Consider the following 17,695-nt stretch of genomic DNA (forward strand, 5'->3'; position numbering starts at 1 on the left):
TTTTCAACCTAGAATTCTATATACAACCAAATGACCAATCAAATATTAAGAGAAAAATAAAATCACTTTCATACATGCACACTCAAAAAATTTACTTCCCATGCACCCTTACTCAAGAAACAACTGGAAGACATACTCTACCAAAACAAGTAAAGGAAGAAAGGGAAAGACAGAGGATCCAGGAAGCAGAGGAACCAGTGAAGAGAGGCAAAGAGAATTTACTTCCGAGATGCTAGCCAAAGGAAATCTAGCTCTGAAATAGGTCTAGAATAAAGGGTCCCAAGTTGGAGTAGGAATCCAGGAAAAAGAGAAAAAATACTTGGTAGATTACATAACAGATATGACCATGTGAAAAATTATACAAAGCTGAATTTTAGAGAACCGCTGGAGGGTGTAAAAAGGCTTAGCTATAACTTGAAAGAAACCAAAGACAAGTTTTAAATAAAACCTAAATTTTAAGAAAAATTAAGACGTTACATAAGAAAGGAAGTTAACACACATAGCATGTGTTAGCTGTAAATAATATATAGTTGCATGGTCATAATAATGAAAATACTGAATATGGATACATCTCGATTAACAGAATCAGGAAAGATAAGAAAACAAATGTTCTTATTAATAGAAAATAGATAATATCTCAATTTAATAAATCAAAAGATAACACACACACACACACACACACACACACACATGAAATACCAGAAGAAACAGTTAAAAAAGTTGACAATGATTATCCTTTGAGGCAAGAGGCAAGAAAGGAAAGGCACAGAGCAAGACTGCTATTTTTGTTATAAGACTCTTATACTATTTAACATTTTAAACTATGTTCATACTATTTGGATAAGTAAAAAAAAAAAATCGAAAACCTCATTAACCCCTTAAAAAAAAAGCAAAATTAAGTCAGTCAAAATTTTGAGTAGCTGACTTAAAAAATGCCAGCATCCATTTGCTTTTCTTTTAAAAATAGTGTTTCAATTTCCTTCTGAGGAACTATCCCCTCCATTCCACTCCCCAATTCTATTTCTACATTTTTCAGATGGAGTTCTACCAACTCTGGAGTAGGAGATGCAATTCATGCATGGCCAACCAGAATATTAAATCCCTTAGTTCTTGTGACTAGTTCAAAACCAGACCTAAAACCCAAGTTGTACAGAGTGATTCTTGGGATGTCTGTGGTGACTACTGGGAAGACTCTTCCCAATGCACTAGAACCAGTGAGCATGTACACTTAAGAGAAGACAGGGGAGAGGCAGGGGGCATTATTACTTAATGGGTACAGTTTCTGTTTGGGGGATAAAAAAGTTTTGATGATGGTGGTGAGGGTAGTACAATATTGTGAATGTAATTAATACCACTGAATTGTACATTTCAAAGTGGTTAACTGGTAAGAAATTTTGTGTTGTATATGTTACCACAATAAAAATTAAAACAAAAGAAAAACAGATGTCACTATGTAGAACCTGACAATGAATGTGAGAGATGACAGAGGGAATGAATTCCTTCTTCTTTTTTCATAGTAACATTTTATTTAGCAATATAATCATTTTTACTGAATGCCTTAGCATTTCCTTTTTTTAAAACAGTTTTATTCATACACCATGCAATTTATCGTAAGTGTACAATCAACAGTGTGCAAGCCGCTGTTCAAGGATGTAACGAGTATACAGGAACCGGTCTAGGACTGAGAATGACCAATGAGGCTTATTGCAGAACACCTCATACTGTTCTCACATAAAGTGAAGTATGCTCCACAAGGGCTCGCACACTGTTGATTACTGCACACAGACAGCTAGATTATCAGGAATATTCTGTTCTGCCTCCACTCCATGTAGCATCCTCAGACTATTCCTAACCTGCCGAGAGGTCCCTAACTAAGATGCAAAACTGAAAGAAGCACTCACTCTCATAAGGGGTCCCGTGAGTGCAGGGTGTGCACCTGAGAGTGAGTGCCTCCTTAAATTTTGCATTCTAGGCAACTTGCTTGACTTGCCCTAGCCCTGACACTGCTTAATCCCCTATAAACAAAATACGCTTATGATACCTTATATTCCTTTCTAACCAAACACATGGGTTGAAGTCATAGCTCTGTCATTACTTAATGACTAAGGACATGTCATATCAACCTTTCTCAAACTCCATTTCCTCATATACAAAATAAGGGAATTTAAACCAGTAACATCAGAAGATTCCTTTTAAGCCCCAAACTATGATTCCAAGTTTCCCCTTAAATTCTCTGGACTAAACAAACCCAGTTTTGCCTTTATTTCATTTTTTCATTATATTAACCCTCAATATTCTGATTCTTACTCTTTAATGTACTTTGATTATGGCTTCTCTTATGACATCACTCCAAGTTGTACGTATTTCCAAAGGAATACATAAAACTAACACAATGCACAGGGGAACAACATTTCCCATGCTGTATTGTGTCATGTCATTTAGCAACCATATTCTCCTGACACATATTCTTCTGAGGCAACCTGAAATCCTGGGCATATTTAACTTGCAATTAATCATAATATTTGAGTATTTTTTCATATTAATTGCTACACTTAGTTCCAATTCTCCCTCATGCCCACTATGTACTTGCGTAATTTTTATTCAAAAATGGTTTCAGGACTTTACTACTTAGTTGTATTAAAGTTTACTATTCCTCCTATTATTTTTTGACCTATGCAAGCCAAAGACCTACTGGATTTAAAGGGAACCAGGTACAATGTTACTTAAAATTCCTGGGTACAAAAGTGCTTTGCAAACTCTAAAACACTGTGCTTGTCTATGTCGCAGGCACCTCTCACATTACCTCTCCCTACAAATGCTCTTCTGTGTTCTAAAACTCAGTAAATAATGCCACCAGTAGCCCAGTTGTCCGGATTAATGAACACTATCTCAGTCAACCCCCAAATCTCAAAGCATGTCCCCTTTCACCTCCTTAATAGGACTCAAATGAATCCACGTTATCTCCATTCTCACTAACATCATCTTAGTAATAACGATGGCATTCACCTTCTTAAGTGGTCTCCCTGTTTCCAGTCTCACCCTCTTCAAGTTGGAAGCATTTAGGCTTCTTAGGAAAAAAAGAAGATAAGCTCAGATATATGAGTTTTCCTTTTAAGTGCTTGCTAACTAGATCTGAAAGTTAAATAAAAAAGAACAAAACTAGAACACTTCTTACTCTAATGAAACTTTTAAAAAAGTTACAGACCTTAAATGTTCAGAGATAGATTGTGGTGATGAACGTATAACTATGTTATCATACTGTGGACAGTGGATTGTATACCATGGATGACTGTATGGTGTGTGAATGTATCTCAATAAAACTGAATTTAAAAAAAAGAGAAAAAAGTTATAGACCTTTAAAATTCCTGGGTTTAATGTCTTCAGTTTTTGGTTTCTTTGTAAATTAGATACTTTAGACCTTTACACTTAAGTCAGCTTTGGTGTTGACGTCCTGTTTAAATAAATTTACATAAGCAATAAAGCAAGGTTAATAGGATAATTTTACAATTTTTAAAATATATCAACTAATGTAAATTATGTATAGTGAATGGGTGATGATGAGATGGGGGAAAAAAACAACCCCAATATCACTGTTCTGTTCTTTCCCACAGCAGTAAAGATAAAATTTGAAAAAAGCATAACAGTTTTTCCTAAACAATACTATGTTTTCTGTTTGTTAATTATTAAATTCTACACAACCTAGGCTCCACACTGCATCCAGAGTGATCTTTCTAAAGCACAAATCTGAGCTTGTGACTCCTCTACTGAAAATCTTTCACCAGTTCCTCCTAGTCCACAGGATGAAGTCCAAACTCCTTAACACGCATCTCCCTGTATTCTCCACCAATACCCAGGCATACATAAAGGTCTGTGTTCTGTTCTCCAAATGTGACATGCTTAAAGGTTCTTTATCAGTGTACCCCTCTTCCTTTGGGACCTAAGTTCAGGACTCAATTCTCCAGGAAGTCTCATCATATCAGTCTATTTATTTTATTATAGCACTCAACATCCTGCTATTGAAATTGTCTACTTAAATAATGCCTATTTTATTATATACAGCAAGCTCTTAGAGGAAATAGACAAAAGTCTTCATTTTATATCCTTGGCACCCAAAGAGACTATCACGCATATAGTAATTAAAATTTACAGAATAAACATCGTAACTTTCAGCTCCCTTTGTATTGTTTCAGTCCTCAGTCTAGCATCCCCTTCCTCCTTCAGCAAACTCCTGCATATCCTTTAAGAACCAATTCACATTTGTTTTCTTTGTACCATTTTCCCAGACATCTCTGAGCAGTTGCACATTCCCTTTTTTGTGCTTCTACCTAAGTTTTGCCTTTCTATTACTACACTTATCCCACTGAATCTGAAATTCTCTTGTACTCTGTGGTGTTTTAAAGCTGAATGTACCCCAGAAAAACATGTTCTGAAGTCTGATCCATTCCCGTGGATGTAAACCGACTGTAATGAGGCTTCTGCAGTTAAGGTGTCACTTCATTCAGGATGGGTCTTAATCCTATTACTGGAGTCCTTTACAAATAGGGGGACAGAGGAGAAAGCCACAGAAGCAAGACATTAAAATCAACGAAACCCAGAAGAGAAAGGAGATATCAGCAGACACCACCATGTACCTTGCCATGTGACAGAGGAGCCAAAAATTGCCAGCAGCCAGTCTTGGGAAAGAGAGCATCACCTTGTTAATGGCTTTATTTGGACATTTTCCCAACCTCAAAGCTGTGAGTGAATAAATTCCCATAGTTTAAGCTGGCCCATTTGTTTTGAGCAGTCTAGGAAACTAAAACATACTCTTATTATAATTTCTATACATCCATATGGCAGAGACCATTACTTGTCCACCTATATGTCTGTACTCTTTTTCCTAAGTAATAGAACTCCCCAATTTTGAGCTTGGCACATGTTGCCCACAATAAAAACTGTATTTCCAGTCTCCTTTGGAGTTAGTTGTAACCAAAGAAGCCTTAATTGCAAGCAGCAGTCAGTTGCAGCTTGGCTCAAGTAACAGGTTCTGGATCCTAGCCCCATCTCTGGTTTTACTCAGTGTCCCTGGCTCTGGTCTCAAGCCTCATGTGTGACTCTCTCAGATGCTATGATCTGGCAGGACATGATTTCAGGGCCACCTCAACCTATTTCCAAATCCAAATCCTGGCAAAGCCATGGCTTTAGTCTCAGTTTCTGAATTGTACTTTCAATCCACTACTTCTACAGACAAGTTTATCTCACTTTTGAACAAGGATATTATATCTTTTTAATTCTCTTTTTCAATTTTATCTATCAATACTTTGTATTTAAAGCAGGCATACATTATTCATTTTAATATTTTTAAAAACTAATTATTAAAAAAAGTGATGATTCAATCAATTAAAACTAAGGGTCCCCACAGATATTGGTGAAGGAATGTTAATAAGAAAAGGCCATGACTGCAATTTTTTTAAAAGGCTATAAAGTTTTGTAGGATATTATGTACCCTTTGGTAAACAGAAAAAAGCACGGTAAAGTTTAAAAAAAAAAAAAAAACAGAAATAAGCCCAGATATATCTGATAGTCAAAATAGATATAAATGAATTTAGCTCATTTATTATAAAATAGAGGTTATCAGAATAGATTTTAAAAAATACAAAATTCAACTAAAGATGCTTATGAGAGACAACTAAAGTATTAATGGAGAAAGGCTGAAAATGAATGAATGAAAAACTACTTTGGCAAACACTAACACCAAAGAGGCAGTGCAGCAATTTTAACATCAGACAAAACAATTTTAAGGCAACATTAACAGGTATGTAAAGCTATGAGATATAGTAGTAAAATAATCTACTAAGAAAATATATTGACTGTATACATACCTCATTCTTAAATAAGGCAAAAGTAATAGAATTACAAGGAAAAATTAAATCTTCAACCACTTCAACCAGTCAAATCTTTAACTATTAGAAAGTAATAGATCAGAAAGTCCAACATCAGGAAGGATACAGAAGACTTGATTCACAAAATTAAAAGTCTGATCTAATAGTTAATATGGAGAATCCTCCCCCAAACAAAAATAAGGATATAATCATTTCAGGTACACATGAACATTTTCAAAAGCTGATTATGTATTAGGGTCACAAAGGAACACGAAAAAATTTCTAAGAACATGTATCTGAGACTACATTCTCTAATCAATATAATACTGAAATTACCAATAAAACATTTTTTAAATGTTTGGAAACTTAAAAATGTACTCCTAAACAATTGGTTAAAGAGGAAATCAAATCACAATTTAAATTATAAAAAGAAGAAGTGAATGATAATAAAAGTATTATACTATCAAAATGTGGGACTCAGCTGAAGTTATAGTCATACTATTTTTGTAACTGAACAAAAAAGAATGAATATGCCTAACTATATATTTTCAATCAGGAAAAACAAACAAAAAACCTGAATAAAGCATAAGGGAAATAAAAAGAAATTAATGAAAGGGAAAATAAAAAACAGTACCCCAGAGTAGGGAAAGGTTTCTCAAACTTAAGAATCGAAACGCATAAGCCATAAAGGAAAAGATAAATATGGAAAAGACTGACATATGAGTACATTAAGTTCTCTTCTTTAAAATCAACTTTACATACAATAAAGTTCACAAATTTTGGTGTAGAATTTGATGATTTTTGACAAATTTATACATTTGTGCCACCAGCACCACAATCAAGACTTAACATATTTCCATCACCCCATAAAGTTTCCTTTGTGCCCCCTACAGTCAATTCCCTCACCCCTGGCAATTAGAGATGGGCTATCACTACAATTTTGCTTTTTCTTGAATTTTATGTAAGTGGAATCATACAGTTGACATTAAAATTTTAAACTTCTATTTGTCAGAATATCTACTATTATCAAAAACATCAACTTACTTTTGGAAAATGTCAAAATAAAAAGTCTTATTAGAAGAGACAAAACTCTAGCAAGATTAGCATCACTGCAGAATGTAAACAGTAACCTGTCAGACATATAGCTGAGTAGGTGGCATGACGATGTTGGAATCCTTGCCTTCTGGTTGAGGAGCAATTCATCATTACCACAATTTACACTTGCTCTAGAAATGGGTTTACCTTCCCTGCCCAGAGTCTCTCCCAATACCTATAGTATCTCTGCCCAGCAGCCACCATCCAATGGCTTCAAAATGTTTGCTTTAGATACACGGAATCCACCTTAACATCACCTCAAACCAAAGAACGCATTTAATGTGGAAGGAAATCATTTGACCATGTTATCCATGGTCCTCTGACATATCACATTACCCAGAAACTACAGACTAACAGAATGATGGAATGGCATAGCAAAGGCTCAACTAAGAATTCACCCTGCTGGTCTTCCAGGATGCTATATATGTATTTAACCAATGTATTTAACCAGAGGTATGGTATTATACCTCTATTACCTTGAATCCATGAGTCCAGAAACCAAGGGACAAAAGTTGGATTGACTCTTCATCATCACTGCCAGCAACTAACTCGCAGAACTGGATTTTCCATCCCCACAACTTTAAGCTCTGATATATCAGGATCCTGAAGGAACTGCTTCCACCAGAGAACACAGTAACAGTTCCACTGAGCTTAAGGATATGACCACCACTTTGGTTACTTTGGGCTCCTCAGCTGACTGACTACCTGGCAAAGAAAGGAATAACTAAACTAGCAGTGATTACTGACCTTGATTATCATTAGAAGTGGTTGTACACAATGAGGATAGGGAGTAGTAGTCTGTCTGGAACTCAAGGGATTCATTTGGTGTGTCCACAATTAGTAATAGGTTAAGTGGGAAATTACAGCAACCATGGCCTAAAAAAGGCAAAGCAAAAAGGTGCTTAGATCCCTCAAGAATGAAAGTCTAGAGATCACAAGTAACCTAGACTAACTGAAGTGCTGGCCAAGTGTAAGGGAAATCTAGAAAAGTTGGTGAAAGAGGAAAATGATGTATATCAAATCCTTGCCTAAATACCAGTTGCAACAGTAATGATACTAGCCTGGAACACTAACACTTATATTTCTGTTGAATAGACTGCAGCTTGCAATCATGGGAGCTCAGTGATGGATAAGCCTCAAAGTAGGTTCCAAGAAAATCTGAGCAGAGCAAAAAGTGGATTATAGCAGAAGTTGTTTGTACCTCATCTTCATGCTCCCAGCCGCTCCCTTGATTCTAAGTATATTTGTTTGCCTACTGCTATTTAACAAATTACACAAACTTAGTGGCTTAAAACAACACAAATTTATTATCTTACAGTTCTGGAGGTCAAAAGTCTGAAAGAGGTCTTACATGGCTGAAATCAAAGCCTGTATTCTTTCTGGAGGTGCTAGGACAGAATCCTTTCCTCGCCTTTTCTAGCTTCTAGAGGCTGCCTGTATTCCTTGGCTCCTGGCCACATCATTCTGTCCTGTTTCCATTGTCATATCTTCTTAGACTGATGCTCCCACAGCCCTCTTATAAGGACCCTTGTGATTACATTAGGCCCACCTAGAAACTATAATCTCCCTATCTCAAGGTCCCACAACCTTAATCACATCTGCAAAGTCCCCTTTGCCTTCTGTGGTGGTTTGAAGCTGTATGTACTCCAGAAAAAAACATGTGCTTAAACCTAATCCATTCCTATGGTTGTAAACCCACTGTAAGGTGGAATATTTGATAAGGTTACTTCAGTTGAAGTATGGCCCACCTCAAGCAGGATGGGCCTTAATCCTATTACTGGAGTCCTTTATAAACAGAATGAAATGCAAACACAAAAAGAAAAAGACATGGAGGGAGTAGTCAGAAGCTGAAATCAACAGAACCCAGATGAGAACGGGGAGACCAGGAGATGCCACCATGTGCCTTGCCACATGTCAAGCTAAGGACCAAGGATTGCTGGCTGTCAGCCTCAGGACACCACAGTCTTTGGAAAGAAAGCATTGTGTGATGATGCCTTGATTTGGACTTTTTCCTAACCTCAAAACCATGAGCAAATAAATTCCCATTGTTCAACCCGCCCCATTTCATGGTATTTGCTTGAGCAGCCCAGGAAACTAAAACACCTTGCAAGACAATACACTCACAGATTTCAAAGATTAAGAAGTAGGCTTTTTTTTTTTGAGGGGGTGGGGATTGGCAGGCATTATTTTGCCTTTCACACTAACCACAGCTAAAGCTAATAGTTCCAGGTAAGTTTTTACTTACTTTCCCCATAGTACTCACTGTGAATCTTTTGCTTTCTGCCTTGCATCTTGAGGCCATGAAGTAGGACAGCACTGGGAGCCCATCTGGAAGGCTCTTGGTATAGCCCAAAAGTGGAGGAGGGGACGAGAAACAATTTATACCACCACCTGCACCACCACCACCACCCACCACCGCCACCAGGAAACCCTTAACTGATAGAGGACAAAAGCAGATGGTTAAAGATCTACTTCTGTCTATGTATGAGTTGACAATTCTGAGAAGCATCTAGATCCTCAAAAGTGCCCAGTGGGTACATCGACTGAGGAACAGAATGGTGAACTGTGGTGTGTGTGTACAATGGAATATTGGGCAACTGTGAGGAGAAATGAAGCTGTGAGACACACAACAAGGTGAATGGAACCTATAGACAGCATTTTGAGTAAACTACACCAGAAACAAAAGCAAACACTATAATGCCTCACCAATATGGACTAACTACAAGGTGTAAACTCATAATTGAATCTTAGAGCACAGCTTATTAGGGGAACACTTATTCTAACAGTCCCTAGATTGTAAGCTCTTACAGCAGTCATGTATATTCCTGAACTGTAACGGCTATCTCCAGATTCGGAGATGCTGATCCCTTTGTGTATAACTTGACTAACCCCTGGAACTCTGGGTATCCGTGTGACACGTGAAACTCAGAGCTAGAGCTTGGCAGATATGAATGCCAGCATTAGTACATACAGAACTGTTTAAAAAAGCTGAAAAAGAGTCCAGAATTCAATTAGAGATATGAATGAAATAGATCTGGTTAGGACTAGGGCAAATCGGGCCAAAGGGTAAAGGACAATACTGACAGTGTTTTAAAACTTCAACATCCACGTGAGAGCAAGGGAAGAGACGTTTATTTGGTCCAGGATCTGTATTTCCTAAACAATTTAACTCATACAGTTTGTTCAAATACCATAATTACATGGAACTTTGAATAGGCAGTGAGACCTGGTAGGTGTGCATAAGTTAGTGTGAAATAGCAATACATCCCAAAGTAGTTTGGGCAGAGAATAAAAATATATATGCAGGGCCCCCCTGAGGAACTGGGGGAAAATGCAGAAGTGTTGGACTTCCTCCCCTGAATTGTTGCTAATGTTCTCACAAACATTGAGGACTAGCAGTTTGGCATACTTTCTTAGGGTGTGCCCTCAAAGAGTTCGTTACTGCAAAGGAGAGACTAAACCTGCTTATAATTGTGCCTAAGAGTCTCCCCCTGAGTTGCTCAGATGTGGCCCTCTCTCTCTAGCTAACCCAACTCAGCAGGTGAACTCACTACCCTCCCCGCTACGTGAGACGTGATTCCCAGGGGTGTAAATCTCCCTGGCAACACAGAATATGACTCCCAAGGATGAATCTGGACCCAACATCGTGGGATTGAGAACATCATCTTGACCAAAAGGGGGATGTGAAATGAAACAAAATAAAATTTCAGTGGCTGCGATTCCAAATGAAGTCGAGAGGCCACTTGGGTGGGTACTTTTACGTGCTATGTAGATAACCCTTTTTAGGTTTTAATGTATTAGAACAGCCAGAAGTAAACACCTGAAACTATCAAATCCCAACCCTGTTGCCTTGACTCTTCAACACAATTCTATAACAATGTAGTTTACCAGGGGTGACAGTGTGATTGTGAAAACCTCGTGGATCACACTCCCTTTATCCAGTGTATGGATGGATGAGTAGAAAAATGGGGACAAAAACTAAATGAAAAATAGGGTGGTGGGGGGGGGGTGATTTGGGTGTTCTTTTGTACTTTTATTTTTTTTCTTATTTTTAATTTTTCTGGTATAAAGAAAATGTTCAAAAAAAATAGATGGGGTGATGAATGCACAACTATATGATGGTACTATGAACAGTTGATTGTACACCATGGATGATTGTATGAAATGTGAATACATCTCAATAAAACTGAATTTAAAAAAAAAAAAATACCCAGTGGGACTGAGCCCTAGTTGCAACAGCCAACCCATCAAAGTTCCCTAAATAAAGATGAACAAATGTTCAAAAAGATGAGAATGAAAAGGTATGCAAGAAAGTTCCCTTTTTCCCCTATGTTAATGAGTCTCTTACTTGTTTATTTGGAGACAATAAACACAAGTATCACATTCTTGTCCTTCACTTTTCTTCTTTTCTTGTTTCATTTTCCCTGGTCCCCTGCTTCTGTTCCCTGAGATCATTTCCCAAATAAATTACCTGCATGTAAATCTTTGTTTTCAGACTGTACTTTAGAGACAGCAGAAGGGGCAATATCATTGATTCAGTCAGTAAAGAGTTTTAGACATGGAAAAAAGAAACACTATGATTTAACAAAATGCATGCTATTTACATACATACTAGAGTGTCTAGTCTTTACCATTAATTCACTGTATAACTTGGGGCTGACTCCCTTAATTTCTCTCAGCTTTGTCAACTGTAAAATGAATGGTTTGACTTACATGATTCTCTATAATTCCTCTCAACTCTAAATTTTTATGACACAATGAACAAAATTATAGATTGGTGACAAGGGGACAGCAGAAAGTCAGAGTTATGAGATTATCACCAAAGAGGCCAGCCAGGGAAACTGTTCAAATAAATCAATCAGAAGGTAATGTAGTCTGGATTACAGCAATAGCAGAGAATATAGAAACGGGATAGAAAAAAGAAATTGAAAAAAAAAAAAAAAGTCTTGCAATATTCACAACTGCCAAAAGATGGAAGCAACCCAAGTGGCCATCAACAAATGAATGGATAAACAAAATGCAGTATATATATACAATGGAATATTATTCAGTTGTAAAAAAAGGAATGAAGTACTTTTACATGCAACATGGATGAACACTGACGAAGACATCCTGTTGAGTGAAATAAGCCAGACGCAAAAGGACAAATAATGTATGATCTCACTAATATGAAATAATTACAATATGCAAATTCATAGAGTCAGAAACTAGAATAGGTTACCAGGGGCCAGGGTAGGGAATAGGAAGTTACTGCAGAGTTCCTGTTTGGAATGATGGAAAAGTTCTGGTAATGGATGATGGTGACGGCAGCACAACATTGTGAATGTAATTAACACCACTGAACTTTAAATGGGTGAATTGTATGACATATGAATTATGCCTCAATAAAGCTGTTTTACAGAAAAGCCAACAATATTCAGTAACTGAATGGAATTGCAAAATGACGCATGAGGATAATATAAAAGATAATTAAAAGAGAATAAAAATACCAGTTTGAATTCTTGCTCTGCCATTTATTATCTGTGTGAGTTAACACGTTACTTAACCTCTGTACTTCTTTCGTAACACCTACCTACAGGGTTATTGTGAGGATTAAACAAAATAATACACAAAACACTTAGCATAGTACCTAATACATAATTATTCCTTCCCTGCCCTACCCTCCTACCCCACCTAAAAATCCCACTACCAATTGTATGAAAATATAAATTCAATGGTATTTGTATTGGACTTTATGATAAGGAAGTTGTCTGTTTCCAGATAGCAAATAACCCAAAAGTCACCACTTACATACTACTGACAAAGCAATTTTCAATTTCTAATTCACTGCAAGTTGAAACCAAAGGCAAAAGGAAACAAACTTTAGATAGCTCTTTTCACCAATTATCTCTTGACTTCCTCTTTCTCCTCCCGTCCTTCATTTTTATTACTTCTTCCCTTACCTGCCTACGTTTTTACTTTATCCTTTATTCCAAACTACTTTTCTTACTTAGACTGGTATTGATGGTAAGAAAGGCAACAATGTTATATGTTAAGATGGAAATAAAAAGACTGATCATGCAAGCTATAGGACAGTTCCAAACTCTGCCCAGCTAACCCATCAAAGTTCCCTAAATAAAGATGAACAAATGTTCAAAAAGATGAAAATGAAAAGGTATGCAAGAAAGTTCCTTCTTTCCCCTATGTTAATGAGTTTCTTACTTATTTATTTGGAGACAGGATTGTGTGACATCTACAGACTGGAACTGGAGTGTTTCAGTGTATTATCCATAATCAAGTTCCATTACCCAAAAAAAGAAAAAGAAACACAATCTCAGGTGCTCCAAATAATTGGTTTAATACAATTTGACATATTATTAAGCTATGCTTCTATTTAATTAAAATTTCATTTTAATATTAAATAAAAATTTACTCAATTCACAGTACTTTAAAGGACAATGCCTTTCAAAGGGACACCTGTGTTATACATGCTTCCGGAATAAAATTCAGTAAAAGGATGTGGTTAAGAAGCATAACCAGAACCTACGAACAGCCACTGTATTGACAGGATTTTGTATACTTTCAGATAAGAAAATCCCTACTAAAAACATTTCAAAATAAATTCATAAATGTTATCTCTATGTGGGCTTTTAGTACAATTCTAACTTTCTGTAACATTCTAAACAGAACACATCTCTTGAGAAAAGTTGCTACAACAAACCTCATAGCTTTCTCCCTCCTTAAAACTCATTAACCTTGGTACCTAACTGTATTGCCTCATTGAATTATTCACTTCAGAAATGTTTACTGGACACTTAGTGTAAAAGCATGTCAATAATGCAATATGTTATTAATCCCCACAACAACCTTATGAAGTAGATACAAATATCACATTTTATAACTGATTAAAGTCAGGTTTTAAAAGTTCAAATAACCTGTCCAAGGTTTTAGCTAGTAAGTAGAAGAGCCAAACCTTGACTTACTCAAAAGCTATTCTCTCCTTTGATAATTTTTATTATAGAAAATTTCATATATACATTATAGAAGGTAGCAAATCCCCTAAAGCCCATCACCCAGCTACAACAACCATCAACTCATGGTCATCTTGGTTCTGTCAGAATTTCCACCCACTCTTGCTCCACCACTGGATTAACTTAACCCTTTTCATCCAGAAACATTTCAGTGTATATCTCTAGAAGATAAAAACTCAAAGTTATACTCTTTACCATTCACATTAACCTATATCACAGAGAGAAGGTCCAAGGTACCCTCTGGTCTCAAACTACTTCAAGGGAAGTTTACATTTCAGAACCTCCAGATGTCTATCACAGGGAATAACCACACCAGAAGTAGCCGAACTAACCATCACTCTTTCCTCAAACTCTTTTTTCCTGATTTTCTTAACTCTATAAATTGGTTCTCCTCCTTCCTCTCCTATTCCTAGTTTCCAATTCGGGCTCCTCTTTCTCCCCTCCTTGAGCCATCTGCTCTTCTCAATAGGTATCCTCTCTCTGACAACTCATCCATTTTTATGGCTTCATCTTATTACCATTGGTCTGACTCCCAACTCTGTCTTTCCAACCATGTTCTCTAATACGAGCTACTGTTCAACAATTCTACTTCAATGTCTCGCTATCACTTCAAACTCAACTTGCATCAATGTAAACTTATCATCTCCAAAAAGCCAGTTCTTCTATCCTCTTCACCAATCCCAAACCACTATCTTCCCATTCACTCATACTCCCTCCTTTAGGTCAGACACCAATTTGTGTTGATGTTTCCTTTGAAATGTTACTCATTCATCCTTTTCTGTTTCATTGTCAATGCTCCCACTAAAACCCAAGCCCTCAGTAATTCACTTGAATTGCTATAAGACCTCTTGGTTACATTCGTCTCTCCACTTCAATTTATTCTATGTAATATTCATTTATTCATACAACGTATTTACTGTATGACTAAAGTGTGCTAGGCCCTGGCTGGGTGCTGGGGAATACAACACTGAGTAAGACAGGCATTTCATCCTAACAGAGAATGCAAGTAAAGCAAATTAAGAAAAATAATTTTCATATAAAATAATTACAGGTAGTGATAATGGCTGTGACAGACATAAACACAGTGCTATAATAAAATTTTGACAGAGGAAAGGAGGCCTACTTTAGTTAAGGCAATTGATATCAAGAGATGAAATTTAAGCTGAGACTTTGAAGGATGAGACTTAAATATTTAAGGTACAGTGTTCCAAGCAAAGGCAACTGCAAAGCTCATAGGTTCTAGGAGGAGAAAAGTTTGACGTATTATGGGAAATGACCTACTCTAACATGTTCAGAAAATTGTAAGGGGGAAGAGGGTACAAGGTGAGATTGGAACAAGACATAGTCAAGATCATAAAGGACTTTAGATTTTATTCGACATGTAATAAGTCATTAAAGGACTTTAAGCAAGGAAATTCTAATATATACTGTGACAAAGATTGCTAATGCTTATTAAAATCTGTGTTCTCTCCTTTCCTAGCATGTTGCTGTATTACCTGTCCTAGCCCCCTGCAGTTAGGTGGAATCGTGTGACGTGATTCTGACCAATGGAATGTAGGTAAAACAGATATATGCCACTTCCAGCAAGAACCTTAATATTTTCCTCCACATTCTCGTCTCCTCTCAAGATAACCTCAGAAGCCCTGAGTGTGTCCCTGAGTGACTGCATGGAGCAGAAGTGCCCCCACCTCACCACAATACACACATAGACTAGACTATGATGGGAGAAAGGAATACAAATTTTCATTGTGTTAAGCCATTGATATCTATTGTTTATGTTTATGTTAGTGATGCAAGTTGACTGCTAGACTATCAAAAGTCTTAAAAACATTTCTCTATTATGTAAAGATGAGTTAAAAGGAAAGACAGGAGTACAAGTCGGAAGACTAGTTAAGAAGCCAACAGTCCAAGTGAAGAGATGATGGTGGCTTGGACTTCAGCAGTATAGTGGCCATGTAGATAAAGAATAGAAGAATTTAAGATGTATTTGGAGGTAGAAGTATAGGGCTTGCTGATGGAGTGAAAGAGTGAGGATAGAAGGAAAGCAAGGAATTAGGTATGGCACTTGGTTTTTAGCAACTGGGCAGATGGCAATGCCACTTGATGAAATGGAAAACAGTGAGGAATGAACTAATTGGTGGGATGGGAGGGGCAGATTAAGAGTGAGGGAATCAAGAGTTTGCTTTGGCTGTGTTAAGCTCAAGATACCTATGAGGTATACAAGGGCAACAGCTCAATATACGTGGCATATTCTATTTTCCAAACATGCCCACATTATTTCCCATCCTGTATGTTCTTACAATGAAACGTAGACCTTACCTCTTAAGAGGAAGACAGTCAATGCTCCTCCCTTGAATCTAGGTAGGCTTATTACTATGGCAGAAGTGAAGCTATGTGACTTCCAAGGCTGTCGTAAAAGGTGTTACAGTTTCTACTTGGCACTCTAAGGATGCATCCTCTGGAGGCCAGTTACCATGCTGTGAGAAAGCCCAAGCAGGCCACAGAGAAATCCACATGGAGAAGAAGCAAAGCCCCCAAAGACAGCCACAGCTAAACTCCCAGCCAACTGTTAGCACCATCTTGCCACCTGTGAATAAGCAATATTAAAAGTGAATCTCTCCATTCTGCATTGGTTTTGTTTAAATATTTTGCCACTGTCCTGTAAGTTTAAAATCATTTCAAAATAAAAAGTCAGAAAAAAAAAAAAAAAAGAATCTCCCCATTCACCATTTGAGCCACAGCAGATGATACCATATAGAACACTGACAAACTGCCCTATCCAAGCTCTGTCCAAAATGCAGATTTGTAAGCAAAAAGAAATGATTAATGTTGTTTTAAAACACTCAATTTTGGAGTGGTTTTTACATAGCAATAGGTAACTGATACAATATATGACTCTGGAGCTCAGGGCAAAGGTCTAGCCTGGAAACAAATTTGTCAATCAGGCACATACAAATACTATTTAAAATCATGGGACTGAATGAAATCCCTAAGGGAGAGCACAAAAGAAATTCCAGCATGAAGCTCTACAACTCAAACCTAAAAAACTAAGCAAATAAAACCTACATGCTTATCATTAATTCATCTTCAAACTCTTTACCAATTGTCTATATCACCTCTCAAGATACACAGATATTAGGTATTTATCAACTCCCTTGATAAATACCAGAGCTTTCTGAGCTGCTCAAATCTGAACTTGCTGCTCTGGTAATCAGCTAGCATTCAGGGACTCCCTTTACTAACACCTAAAGATTCCCTTTTTCTCTTTGGAATTGGATCCCCTGTATTCCTTTTTTCCCTATTTCACTTTTTCATTCAGGACCACTCCTTTCTTTTGGTGGGCAGAGCAAATCACACAATAGCTTCCTGGGAAAGGAAGTAAAGAAATTTTTGTTTTGGAGACCTTACATGTCTTAAAATGTCTTCATTCCACACAATAAAAAATTTGGGAGGGTAAGGAATTCTGGGTTTGATATCATTTTCCCTCAGATTTTAAGGGAATTACTGTCTTCTATCTCTCTATAATAGAGTCTCTATAATATGATCCATCTTTCTTTCTGGATGTTTGTAGGCTCTTCTTTGCCCCTATATTCTGAAAGTTCATAATGACATAATTTAGTGTCTGTGTGTGCTGGTTAAGATATCATTCCTCAGCTTCACACCACTCATCTCTTCTTTGTAATGCTGGGCTGGAATCCTGCAAACCATATTTCTCCTTTGCTAGCTCGC

At 37.0% G+C, this 17,695-nt stretch overlaps 1 protein-coding gene across 3 annotated transcripts in view; it reads right to left on the reverse strand.

Annotated features, from left to right (window-relative positions):
* The window catches only part of NCK1 (NCK adaptor protein 1), a 104,760-nt gene that overhangs the window by 77,574 nt on the left and 9,491 nt on the right, over window positions 1-17,695 (reverse strand). The window contains exon 1 of one of the 3 annotated variants that reach the window (XM_037844409.1): window positions 9,220-9,239. The exons of the other annotated variants lie outside the window; for them this stretch is intronic. The gene's annotated coding sequence lies outside the window, so the exon portion shown is untranslated. Of the gene's footprint in view, window positions 1-9,219; window positions 9,240-17,695 lie in introns of those variants that run through there. 3 annotated transcript variants of the gene reach the window in all.

Source organism: Choloepus didactylus, chromosome 1 (genome assembly GCF_015220235.1).
Source record: "Choloepus didactylus isolate mChoDid1 chromosome 1, mChoDid1.pri, whole genome shotgun sequence".
NCBI lineage: Eukaryota > Metazoa > Chordata > Mammalia > Pilosa > Megalonychidae > Choloepus > Choloepus didactylus.